Source organism: Aethalodelphis obliquidens, unplaced genomic scaffold (assembly GCF_003676395.1).
Source record: "Aethalodelphis obliquidens isolate GAN/ISIS:26980383/991018 unplaced genomic scaffold, ASM367639v1 scaffold42, whole genome shotgun sequence".
NCBI lineage: Eukaryota > Metazoa > Chordata > Mammalia > Artiodactyla > Delphinidae > Aethalodelphis > Aethalodelphis obliquidens.
Window position 1 is genome coordinate 11,524,577 of NW_020837986.1, and position 12,543 is coordinate 11,537,119.

At 39.1% G+C, this 12,543-nt stretch overlaps 1 long non-coding RNA gene across 2 annotated transcripts in view; it reads right to left on the minus strand.

The window, feature by feature from the left end:
* Positions 1 to 947: 947 nt before the first annotated feature.
* Positions 948 to 12,543, minus strand: part of LOC113605304 (uncharacterized) — an 18,469-nt gene continuing 6,873 nt past the window's right edge. The window contains exon 4 of one of the 2 annotated variants that reach the window (XR_003427150.1): positions 948 to 996. This is a non-coding gene — a long non-coding RNA (uncharacterized LOC113605304). Of the gene's footprint in view, positions 997 to 4,207; positions 6,260 to 12,543 lie in introns of those variants that run through there. The other variant, XR_003427148.1, reaches the window with a different exon arrangement.

A 12,543-nucleotide genomic window follows, 5' to 3' on the forward strand; every position in this document is an offset into this window, starting at 1 on the left:
CCCCCAGGTCATGCAGCCAGCTGCTCTGGGACCCAGTCCTCCCCATTAGCAGCCCGACAACCACCACACAAGGACGGGCCTGGCAGCCAACCAGGCCAGGGGTCACCTCTGCCTACTAGTGTACTCTCAGCAGTTGGCCCTACCACAGTAGAAGGGTCCATGCAGCCCACATAGTGAGCACTCCTAGAACATACAGCTCTGGTGACCAGGAGGAATGTGCTGCTGGGTCCCAAAGGACATCTCTTATATAAGGCCACTTCTCCAAGATTAGGAAACATAACTGACCTACCTAATACATAGAAATAAACCCAGAGAATTAGGCAAAATGAGGAGACAGAGGAATATGTTCCAAACAAAGAAACAAGACAAAACCCCAGAAGAAGACCGAAGTGAAGTGGAAATAAGCAACCTATCCGATAAAGAGTTCAAGGTAATGGTCATAAAGATGTTCAGTGAACTTGGGAGAAGAATGGATGAACACAGGAATAAGTTTAACAGAGTCACATAATTAAAGAAGAAACAAACAGGGCTGAAGAATACAATAACTGAAATTAAAAATACACTGAAGGAATCAACAGTAGATTAGATGATACAAAGAAATGGATCAGCGAACAGGAAGAAAGAGTAGTGGAAATTACCCAAGCTGAAAAGAAAACAGTATTTTTAAAAAATGAGGATGGGCTTCCCTGGTGGCGCAGTGGTTGAGAGTCTGCCTGCCGATGCAGGGGACATGGGTTCGTGCCCTGGTCCGTGAGAGGCCCGTGTACCGTAAAAAAAATAAATAAAAATAAAAATAAATAAAAAATGAGGATAGTTTAAGAGACCTCTGGGTCAACATCAAGCATACTAACATTACATTATAGGGGTCCTGGAAGAATAAGAGAGAAAGGGGCAGAGAACTTATTTGAAGAAATAATAGCTGAAAACTTCACTAACCTGATAAAGGACACAGACATCCAAGTTCAGGAAGCACAGAGAGTCTCAAACAAGATGAACCTAAAGGGGTCACACCCAGATACATTATAATTAAAATGGCAAAGATTAAAGATAATGAGAGACTCTTAAAAGCATCAAGAGAAAAGCAACTAGTTACATACAAAGGAACTCCCATAAGACAATCAGCTGACTTTTCAGCAGAATCTTTGAAGGCCAGAAGGAAGTGGCACAATACACTCAAAATGATAGAAGGAAAAAACTTACAACCAGGAATACTCTACCCAGGGGAATTCCCTGGCAGTCCAGTGGTTAGGATTCTGCGCTTCCACTGTAGGTGGCATGGGTTCGATCCCTGGTCAGGGAACTAATGTCTCACAAGCCACATGGCACAGCCAAAAAAAAAAAAAAAAAGAATACTCTACCCAGCAGGGCTATAATTCAGATTTGAAAGAGAGGTCAAGAGTTTCACAGACAAGCAAAAGCTAAAGGAGTTCAGCACCACTACACTGGCTTTACAAGAAACATTAAAGGGACTTCTCTAAGCAGAAAAGAACACAACTAAAATATGAAAAATATGAAAGGAAAAATCTTATTGGTAAAGGCAAACATACAGTAAAAGCAGTAGATCAACCACTTATAAAGCTAGTAGGAAGGTTAAAAGACAAATGAATTAAAATCATCTATATTCACAATAAGTAAAGTATACACAAAACAAAAAGATGTAAAATATGATGTCAAAAAAATTAGACATGGGGGAAGGAGTAAAAATGCAGTGTTATTAGAATGCGTTAAAAATTAAGAGCTCAACAACTTAAAATAATCATATATATATATATATATATATATATAGAGAGAGAGAGAGAGAGAGAGAGGGAGGGAGAGAGGGAGTTATAGTTAGTTATATGAACTTCATGGTAACAACAAACTAAAAATCTATGATACACACACAAAAAGAAAGGAATCCACACATTATACTGAAGATAGTCATCAAATCTTAAAGGGGAGAGAGTAAAAGAAGAAGCAAAAAATAACCATAAAACAACAAGAAAACAATTAACAAAATGGCAATAAGTACACACCTATCAATAATTACTTTAAATGTAAATGGGCTAAACGTTCCAACAAGACACGTAACAGCTAAATGGATACAAAAACAAGACATATATACACACACACACACACACACACACACACACACATATACATATATACTGCCTACAAGACTTTCACTTCAGATCTAAAGACACACAGACTAAAAGTGACGGGATGAAAAAATATATTCCATGCAAATAGAAACAAAAGGAAAGCTGGGGTAGAAATACTTATATTAGATAAAAGACTTTAAAACAGAAACCGTAACAAGAGATAAAGAAGGACATTACACAATGATAAAAGGATCAATCCAACAAGAAGACATAATGATAAAAATATATGCACCCAACATAGGAGCACCTAAATACATAAAGAAAATATTAACAGACATAAAGGGAGAAATTGACAGTAACAGAATAATAGTAGGGGACTTTGACACCCCACATACATCAATGGACAGATCATCCAGACAGAAAATCGATAAGGAAACACTGGCCTTAAATGACATATTAGATCAGATGAAGTTAATAGCTATATATAGAACATTCCATCCAAAAGCAGCAGAGTACACATTCTTTCAAGTGCACATGGAACATTCTCCAGGATAGATCACATGCCAGGCCACAAAACAAGTCTCAATAAATTTAAGAAGACTGAAATCATATCAAGCATCTTTTCTGACCACAATAGTGTGAGATCAGAAATCAACTACAAGGAAGAAACTGGAATAAACACAAACAGATGGAGTCTAAACAACATGGTACTAAACAATCAATGGGTCATTGAAGAAATCAAAGGGAAAATTTAAATTTAAAAATACCTGGAGACAAATGAAAATGAAAACACAATGATTCAAAATCTACATCTACTGGAACTTCCCTGGTGGTGCAGTGGTTAAGAATCTGCCTGCTAACACAGGGGATACAGGTTCGAGCCCTGGTCCGGGAAGATCCCACATGCCATGGAGCAACTAAGCCTGTGCGCCACAACTACTGAGCCTGTGCTCTAGAGCCCACGAGTCACAACTACTGACCCTGTATGCCACAGCTACTGAAGCCTGTGTGCCCAGAGCCCGTGCTCTGCAACAAGAGAAGCCACCACAATGAGAAGCCTGGGCACCACAACAAAGAGTAGCCCCCGCTCACTGCAACTAGAGAAAGCCCGTGCACAGCAATGAAGACCCAATGCAACCAAAAATAAATAAATAAATTAATTAATTAAAAATCTAAAAAAAAAAAAAATCTATATCTACTTATCTATTTATCTATCTACAATGGAATATTACTCAGCCATAAAAAAGAATGTAATCTTGCCATTTACAACAACATGGATGGGCCCAGAGAGTATTATGCTAAATGAAATAAGCCATACAGAGAAAGGCAAATACCACATGATTTCACTTACCTGTGTAATCTAAAAAACAAAACAAATGAACAAATATAACAAAACAAAAATAGACTCATAGATACAGAGAACAAACTGGTGGTTGCCAGAGGGGAGGTGAAGGGGGGAATGAGTGTAATAGGTGAGGTAGATTTAGAAGTACAAACTTCCAGTTATAAAGTAAACAAGTCTTGGGGGTGTAATGTAGAGCATAGGGAATATAGTTAATAATATTGTAATAACTTTGCTGGTGACATGTGGAAATTAGCTTTATTGTGGTGATAATTTTGTGATGTATAAAAATATTGAATCACTATGTTGTACACCTGAAACTAATACAAAATTGTAAATCAATTATACTTCAATTTAAAAAAAAGATGTTTCCTGGGGCTGCAGACATTTGAAAGCTTGAGTGAAGCAGGAAGATCCTCTTCCAAGAGAGCTCATTCACATGACTACTGGCAAGAGATCTCTGATCCTCACTGGCTGTTAGTGAAGAGCTTAAGTTCCTCACCATATGGGTCTAACCATTTGGCTACCTAAGTGTCCTCATGACATGGTACCTGGCTTATTCCAGAGTGAGTAGACCAAGAGAGAAGCTGCAATGCTTTTTGTTTGTTTGTTTGTTTTTTTGGGTTTTTTTGCAGTACGTGGGCCTCTTACTGCCGTGGCCTCTCCCGTTGCGGAGCATAGGCTCCGGACGCGCAGGCTCAGCGGCCATGGCTCACGGGCCCAGCCGCTCCGCGGCATGTGGGATCTTCCCGGACCAGGGCATGAACCCGCGTCCCCTGCATCGGCAGGCGGACTCTCAACCACTGCGCCACCAGGGAAGCCCCTGCAATGCTTTTTATGACCCTGTCTTGGAAGTCACACATCATCACTTCTGTCATCATGTATTTGTGAGAAGCAAGAAACTAAGTCCAGCTCACACTCAAGGGCAGAGGAATTAGACTCCACTTTCTGAAGGGAGGAGTGTCAAAGAATTTGTGGACATATTCTGAAAACCATCACACCATGTGACCTGGTCTAATAAAATTGGTGATGTGTGACTTCTGGGCAGAAGCTTTAAGAGCCAGTGAGTGGTTTGCCTGCTTCTTTTCCCTCTTCCATAAAACAGACAATACTTCAGATAGAAGACCTGGATCCTGGAGTAAAGATGATGTGGAGCAGAGCTTTTATTGTCTACTGTCAAGTATGTTAGGCATAGTACAAAGTACTTAACAAATAGAACCATATTCAATATTTATAGCAATGGTAAATATTATTATACATACTTCATAGAAGGAACAGAACTATCATCCTTCAACTTTTCCTGATATTCTTGACATGATTCACTTTGCCTTGTCTATTTTTTTCTTTTTATCAAAAGCACTTTTCACCTTCTAACAAACTGTAGTCAGTATTCATTTTGTTTATTGTCTGTCTAGCCTTACAAAAATTTAAGTTCCCTAAGGGTAGGGAGGGGAATTCCCTGGCGATCCAGTGGTTAGGATTCTATGCTTCCACTGCAAGGGCCATGGGTTCAATCCCTGGTCAGGGAACTAAGATCCCGCATGCCACGCAGTGGGGCCAAACAAACAAAAAACCAACCAAACAAACAGAAACAAGGGCAGGGATCTTTGTTTTGTTCACTGATGGTATCCCAATGTACAGAACAGTGCTGGAACATAAATATTTACTGAAGGTGGATTTTTCTGTCACAATCTTCTCCCTGGAAAGTGTTCCAGTTTGTCTACAAATTTTCTAATGATAATACTCCAAGAGAGGTCTGACAAGCCCAGGTTGTTTCTTACTAGTTCTGTTCTCAGAAGTTAACCATATTTCCAAGATCTCACTGAAGTCTCCAATAAATCCACTGATTATGACCAATATTCTCATGCTATCCTCTGGCTGTCATGGGTTCTTTTTTTTTTTTTTTTTCAAACTTTTTGTTTTTTTGGCTGTGCCATGCAGCATATGGGGATCTTAGTTCCCCGGCCAGGGGTTGAACCCTGCAATGGAAGGGTGGAGTCCCAACCACTGGACCGCCAGGGAAGTCCCCACGGGTTCTAAGTTGTGACAAATCACCAAAGATAAGCTTGTCCTATCTATCCTACTGGAAATTCCTACACTATCTTGGGTCTCTCTTTATCACCCTTATCCCTTCAAAATCACAAAATATCTGTCCTATTTTTATTCCTCTAGTGTTCTAAAAATGGCTTTTTGCTCTTTTCTTCCGAGGTAACATTTGTGCATTTTAACAAATACCTTGATCCCATATTGTCAAACTAATGGTGAGAATTTTAGAAAACAAGGCAGGTCAGTGAAGAAGGTATTACTGGGCAGCCATGCCACTGTGGAAGAGACAAAATTGTTGCTGCCTGGCTTTCAGTCATTCTCGGGGAGCGTGCAATAAAAGTTTACAAACACATTTCTAAGTGTCATATAATGTACTTTTATGAAACGCAGTCTCTTTTATTCAATAAAAATTTTTTAACTAAACAATAAAGAAACATTAAACGCAAAACTTTTTTTCTCAGCCCATAAAACTCAGGAACAAAATCTGCTCTTTCTCCAAAAACAAATGTGTTAAATCTGTTTGCAAAAGGAACAAAGAGTAGAGAAAGCTGTGTTCTGTTCACTGATGCCTCTTAATTACTATGTGTGGAACTATACTTACGACCTTATCTGAAGTTATACCAAGGAACAAAGCAACAGTAAAACAACATAGAAATGAAGTCAATGTGGTGGCATAAAAAGAAGAAATGATCAGAAGAATGAAGAGCTGGAATCCAGTTTCTGCTTTGCTACTATCTAGATGTATGACATATACAAACCACTTCACTTCTCTGGATCTCAATTTCTTTATCTGTAAAATGTTGAGATTAGAAAAGATGGCTTAGAAACTCTTCAGCTTTTTAATATTAACACAAAGAGGTATATACAGCTTTCTATTATGGAAGAATAGGACCAGTGGTGTGCTGGTAAATGTTTGATAAATACATAACTGTTTAATAATAACTGGCTCTCTGGTGGAAAAAAAAACTTTGTTGTGTTGTGCAACAAAACATTGGTGGGAATACTTCTACCATGGTCAGTTTTCAAGCTACCAATAGTTTAACAGCCTACTAGCAAAATTCCTGAAAATTTAACAATTAGCATTCAGAATCTAGTAAGAGCAACTCTTAACACACCACTAGATAGGACTCCATTTATTCATTTGCCTATTCATTCATTCAACAACACCCACTAAACATTTATTATGTGCAAGGAATACAAAGGAATACAAAAATGTGTAAAATATGGCTCTTGTCCCATGGGGTTTAGATTCTAGCAAACAGTAAAGGAATACAGACAACTCTAATGCTAGAGAGAACATGACAAATAACATCAAGAAAGCAGGCATAAGTGAAGTACTACAAAGTTTCAGCAGAGAAAGAGACTATTTTATACTGAGGTTATTGGGTGGAAGGGACCTTGGGGAAGGAAAAGAGATTTCTCAGAAAGAATAAGGCTATTTAAAGGTATTTTTTTGTTTGTTTAAAAGAGTTATTTAGGGACTTCCCTGGTGGTCCAGTGGTTAGGACTCTGGGCCTGCACCGCAGGAGGTACGGGTTCCATCCCTGGTCGGGGAACTAAGAAGCTGCAAGCCATGCAGCGCCATCAAAAAAAAAAAAAAAAGTTATCTAACAGTAGAGAAATAACACTGTATGTTGGGAAACCAAGAACCTGAGAAGAAATACTTAGAGGAAGCTAGAAATAAAGAGGCTAACAAGCGATTATACATGTGGGAGGATAATAAAAGCTACCAGGTCATGTGGCTACACCAAGAACAATCTTAAACTGGAATGAGTTTAACACCATCAAAAGGGAATTGGATGGCTTCCCTGGTGGCGCAGTGGTTGAGAGTCCGCCTGCCGTTGCAGGGGACACGGGTTCGTGCCCCGGTCCGGGAAGATCCCACATGCCGCAGAGCAGCTGGGCCCGTGAGCCATGGCCGCTGAGCCTGTGCATCCGGAGCCTGTGCTCCACAACGGGAGAGGCCACAGCAGTGACAGGCCCGCGTACCGCAAAAAAAAAAAAAAGGGAATTGGAGTACAATTTAGGAAGGAAGATATTAAGAGAGCCTTGGGTCATTTCAAAGGAACCCAACTTTAGGGGGCTTCCCTGGTGGCACAGTGGTTGAGAATCCGCCTCCCAATGCAGGGGACACAGGTTCGAGCCCTGGTCCGGGAAGATCCCACATGCCACGGAGCAATGAAGCCCATGGGCCACAACTACTGAGCCTGCGCTCTAGAGCCCACGAACCACAACTACTGAGCTCGCATGCCACAACTACTGCAGCCTGCGCACCTAGAACCCATGCTCCGCAACAAGAGAAGCAACTGCAATGAGAAGCCCGCACACTGCAACGAAGAGTAGCCCATGCTCGCTGCAACTAGAGAAAGCCTGCATGTAGCAACAAAGACCCAACGCAGCCAAAAATTTAAAAATAAATAAATAAATAAAAGGGGGGAAAAGTTGTCATATTTAAAGAAGGTATAATATCTGGGAACTGATCAGATCGCATCTGGAAGATGATATTTAGTTAATCTCTGAGCCCACTTTCTTATTTGTAAAATGGGGATAATTACAGTACCTATTTCACAGGGTTAGGAAAACAAGATAATATATTAAGGAGCTTAGAGGAGTGTTCAAAAGGAAGCATTCACTAAATATTAGCTATAATAATATAGCCTTAATTGAAAAATTATACTGTTCTCAAATATATGAAATGGTTACTTTTAAAAATTTAAGGTCCAAGGGCTTCCCTGGTGGTGCAGTGGTTGAGAGTCCGCCTGCCAATGCAGGGGACGTGGGTTCGTGCCCCGGTCTGGGAAGATCCCACGTGCCGCAGAGCGGCTGGGCCTGTGAGCCATGGCTGCTGGGCCTGCGCGTCTGGAGCCTGTGCTCCGCAACGGGAGAGGCCACAACAGTGAGAGGCCCGCGTACCGTCAAAAAAAAAAATAAAAATAAAAAAATTTAAGGTCCACTATCTAGTGGGCATTTTAATTTAATTTTTATTTTCTGAAAGTGTATTTTAAATTTCCAAAGGTGAGTTAAGTTCTAACATTCTAGGTATTGTTGAACAAATTAAGTCTTACTCTGTACTTTTTTTTTTTTTTGGCTGTGTTGGGTCTCCGTTGCTGTGCAGGCTTTCTTTAGCTGCGGCAAGCGGGGGCTACTCTTTTTTGTGGTGCACGGGCTTCTCATTGTGGTGGCTTTTCTTGTTGCAGAGTGCGGGCTTTAGTAATTGTGGCTCGTGGGCTCAGTAGTTGTGGCTCGCGGGCTCTAGAGCGCAGGGTCAGTAGTTGTGGCACACGGGCGTAGTGCGCCCGTGTGCCACAACTACTTCGCAGCATGTGGGATTGTCCCAGACCAGGGATCAAACCCGTGTCCCCTGCATTGGCAGGCAGATTCTTAACCATCGTGCCACCAGGGAAGTCCCGTTTGTACTTTTCAAGATCATAAAAACTCTCTTTATATCTCCTTCATCAGGCTTCCTCTAGATTTCATGCTATAATTTTGTTTAGATGTGTCATAAATTCTTTTGTTAATACTCATAAGAACACAGATATCAGTAACAATAGCAGTTAAGTTTACCAAATCTTTGGGGGTACTCCAGGGTTTTGGAAAAAATCTTTCCTTTTTATAAAAATATAAATCATTATGGTACTTCACTGGTGGCCCAGTGGTTAACACTCAGCACTTCCAATGCAGGGGGCCCAGGTTTGATCCCTGGTCAGGGAACTAAGATCCCACATGCCGTGCAGCATGGCCAAAAATTTTTAAAAATATATTATATATTATATATATATTTATATATATTTACATATATAAAAATCATTAAGGAACTCTTTCTTTGGAAGAAGACAGACTGTTTTGTTTTTACTTTACTGTTTACGTCTAACTTAAGCCTAAATTTAACAATGAAAATAGAATCTTCCTGGAGCATATGGAACTTTTTGTCTTTTCTAAACAAGGAATTATGGGAACATTTAATGACAAACATTCTCCTCACAATATGGTCAGTAAATCTCTGGCAACATTGATTTGGTGCCCATTAGAAGCAAAGAACAGCAATAATAAGATGTGGAAAATTTCAGAGGCAAAGATATAGTTGGTACTTTTAAAGTTCTTATAGTTTAATAGAGGAGACTGAATAATCCCTAATAAGTACACTGGAGCATATTCACTACTAGAGGGATTTAGCATGAAGCAGTTCTTCTTGAACATTTTTCATTGCAATTTAGCTTCTGGAGTAAGCAGAGGAAACGGGAGGGCCAGAATCAATAATATACCTAAGGTGACAGAGCCAGTAAGTCATAGATAGGGGATTTAAACCTAGGTCTCCTAATTCCATATATGAGATAGTCTCACAACATTAATTTTGAGGATAACATCTTTTTGAGATTCCAGAAGATCGATGACATTTGTTTTCACAATTTAAAAAAATCAGCCAGTAAGACTGATTAGAACTCAGAGGATAGCAATGCTCTAGTATCCCACCTTATTTCTCTCATTTTGCAAGAAGGCAGCAACTGTTGACACCCCAAATTAAATGCGATACTTAAAAAAATGGCCTAAATAGTTAGGGTTTTATTCCTCTGAAATATCTAGTGGTGTTATTTTCTAGTATTCTTCCAGGACTTATCTATAAAGAAAATTCATAATGTCATTTTATATCATAGGTCTGGATAGACACAAGATTTTCTTTCTCTCTTTCTTGCTCTCTCTCTCTATGTTTGATATTTTTAACGTTTATCAAGGTAATACATGTAAATACTTTAAGTCTTGTGGTTTAAAAAAAGTCATGTGGAACTACAAGGCTCATAACAAAACACAGCAGGAGTATATTTTAACACACACACAGACTTAAAAAAAAAAAAAAAGCCGTGGCCTCCCCAAAGCCTGAGATACTCTCCCAGACTCATTCACTGGCTTTTTTTCTTTGCATATTTACTAACATTTTTCTAAATTAAATATTTTTACTGCTTTCTTTTTGATTTGTAAACTTTAAACAGTACCTGATATAAAAGATAAAGATCCAACACTTTATGCTTTCCCTCCCTTCAGCCTCACAATATTGTTATATCACATTTAAATTAAATCAATGTTTCATATTAACCTTATTATGACTCTAAAAGTGTGGTTTACTTCTGGATCAATTGATTGTATTATGATTACATTTCCTTTCTTATGTAACTTTTTGTTTGTCTTGCAATTAATAATTGCCTCAGTTTTTTGTTTGCCAAATTTTCTGTATCATTATCACTAACTGTTCCAGACTCTCTAACAGAAATGTAGAAATGCCTTAACTATTTTCAGCACACCCAAACATGTCATATACACTAAGAGTTTTACTGGAAATACTCCCCAGGAGCACTCCTTCCCCTTTAGTCTGGACTACCCCTCACTGTACAGGTCTGCTGTAGAGCTATCATCTTAGGACTTCCTTTTACCTTTCTTAGGTTGATTCCCCTCTTTCCTAAAACCTCTATCTTTGTCATTCTTGTTTCAGTAGAGCACATCCTCCAGTAGTGTCCCAGGAAAAGCTTGAGGGTTAGTAAATTTTTTTGATCCTTGAATCTTTAATTGTGCCTCACACTTGATTGATAACATGACTTAGTATAGAATTCTAGGTTGAAAATAATTTTCTCTCAGAATTTTGAAAGCACTGTTTCATCGTCTTCTAACCACCAGTGTCAATGTTAAGGAATATGCTATTCTTATTACCTACTCTTTTATGAATAATCCATTCCCCTTTCCCTGCTCCCTCTTCACCTCCTATCAACAAGATTTTTGGATCTTCTCTTTATCCCTTGTCTTTAGAAATTTCATGATAATGTCCCATAGTTCTTTTGGTTTTGGTTTTTTCCCCTTCATTATGCTGGGCGCTCAGCAGGCTCTGTCAATCTGGAAACTCGTGTCCTTCAGTTATCAGAGACCTTGTGATTTCTTTGATAATTTTCTTCCCTTCATTTCTCCATTTCTAAAACTGCAGTTAGCCTAACATTGGACCTTATGGATTCATTCTCTAATTATCTTTTCTCTTTTATTTTCAGGTCTGTCTTTTCGTTCTATTTTTCTGGGAGATTTCCTCAATTTTATACATTAATACTTCTATTATTTGTTTTTGCTATTAAAAAAATTTCCCAGAGCTATTATTCTGATTCCTCCTTTTTTTTGGAGCAACTTGTCTTTGCTTTATGGATGCACTATTTTATACTATCAGAGGCAGAGGATGCTTATTGTTTTCAAAAAAATATTCTTCTGCTCTCTATATTGCCTGTTTTCCATTTCTATTTGATGCTGTCTTTCTTGGTGAAGGTTTATCTCAACTATCTGGTGATCCTTTGCTGTCCCTTCATATTTAAGAGTGAGTCATTACAAAGGTATTTGGAAGGTCTATGTTAGGCGGAAGAGTTTGTCAGTTGGTGGGTTTCATCACAGGTTGATAAAGTGGGGACCTATTTGTTTTGTTGGGAGACCCTCAAGTATCATTATCTATAGATATTTCTTCTGGGGTTATCCAATTTTAAGTTTCTCCCAAAATTAATCCTCTGCTGTCCTGCCTCGGGAATATAAGCCTTGCTGTCAGCATCCCTGGAGTGAAGTAGAGCAAGAAGGCTGGGCGAGTTTCATCATTCAGCATGTAGATATTCATCTGATCTCTGTTTTCAGTGTGGTATCCTCCTACCCCAGCCTCCTCAGCTATGACCTTTAGCTGTACCTGGTACCTCAGTCTGGAGCTTCTCTAATTCAATTTTTCACAGAATAAACCAGGGACATAGAGGCATAGCTGCCTAACTGAGCAGGATGAGGAAGGAGCCTGGTAGTTTAACTTCTTAAATAGACTTTCAGCCAATCCCTCTCCTTTTGGCCCCTCACATATCTCTGCTGCTACAGTATCTGCTCCTTTCAATTCCTGATGTTTTAGTGTTCTGCAACATGAACGTACTTGCCTCTCATTAGTATACCCCTCCCCAGTATTTGGAACTCAATTTTCTTGGCTCAACTTTCCATCTTCCAAAATGTTGTTGATATCCTTCATCTGCTGTTATCTTTCTTTTTTTTTTTTTTTTTTTTTTTTTTCATTACGCGGGCCTCTCA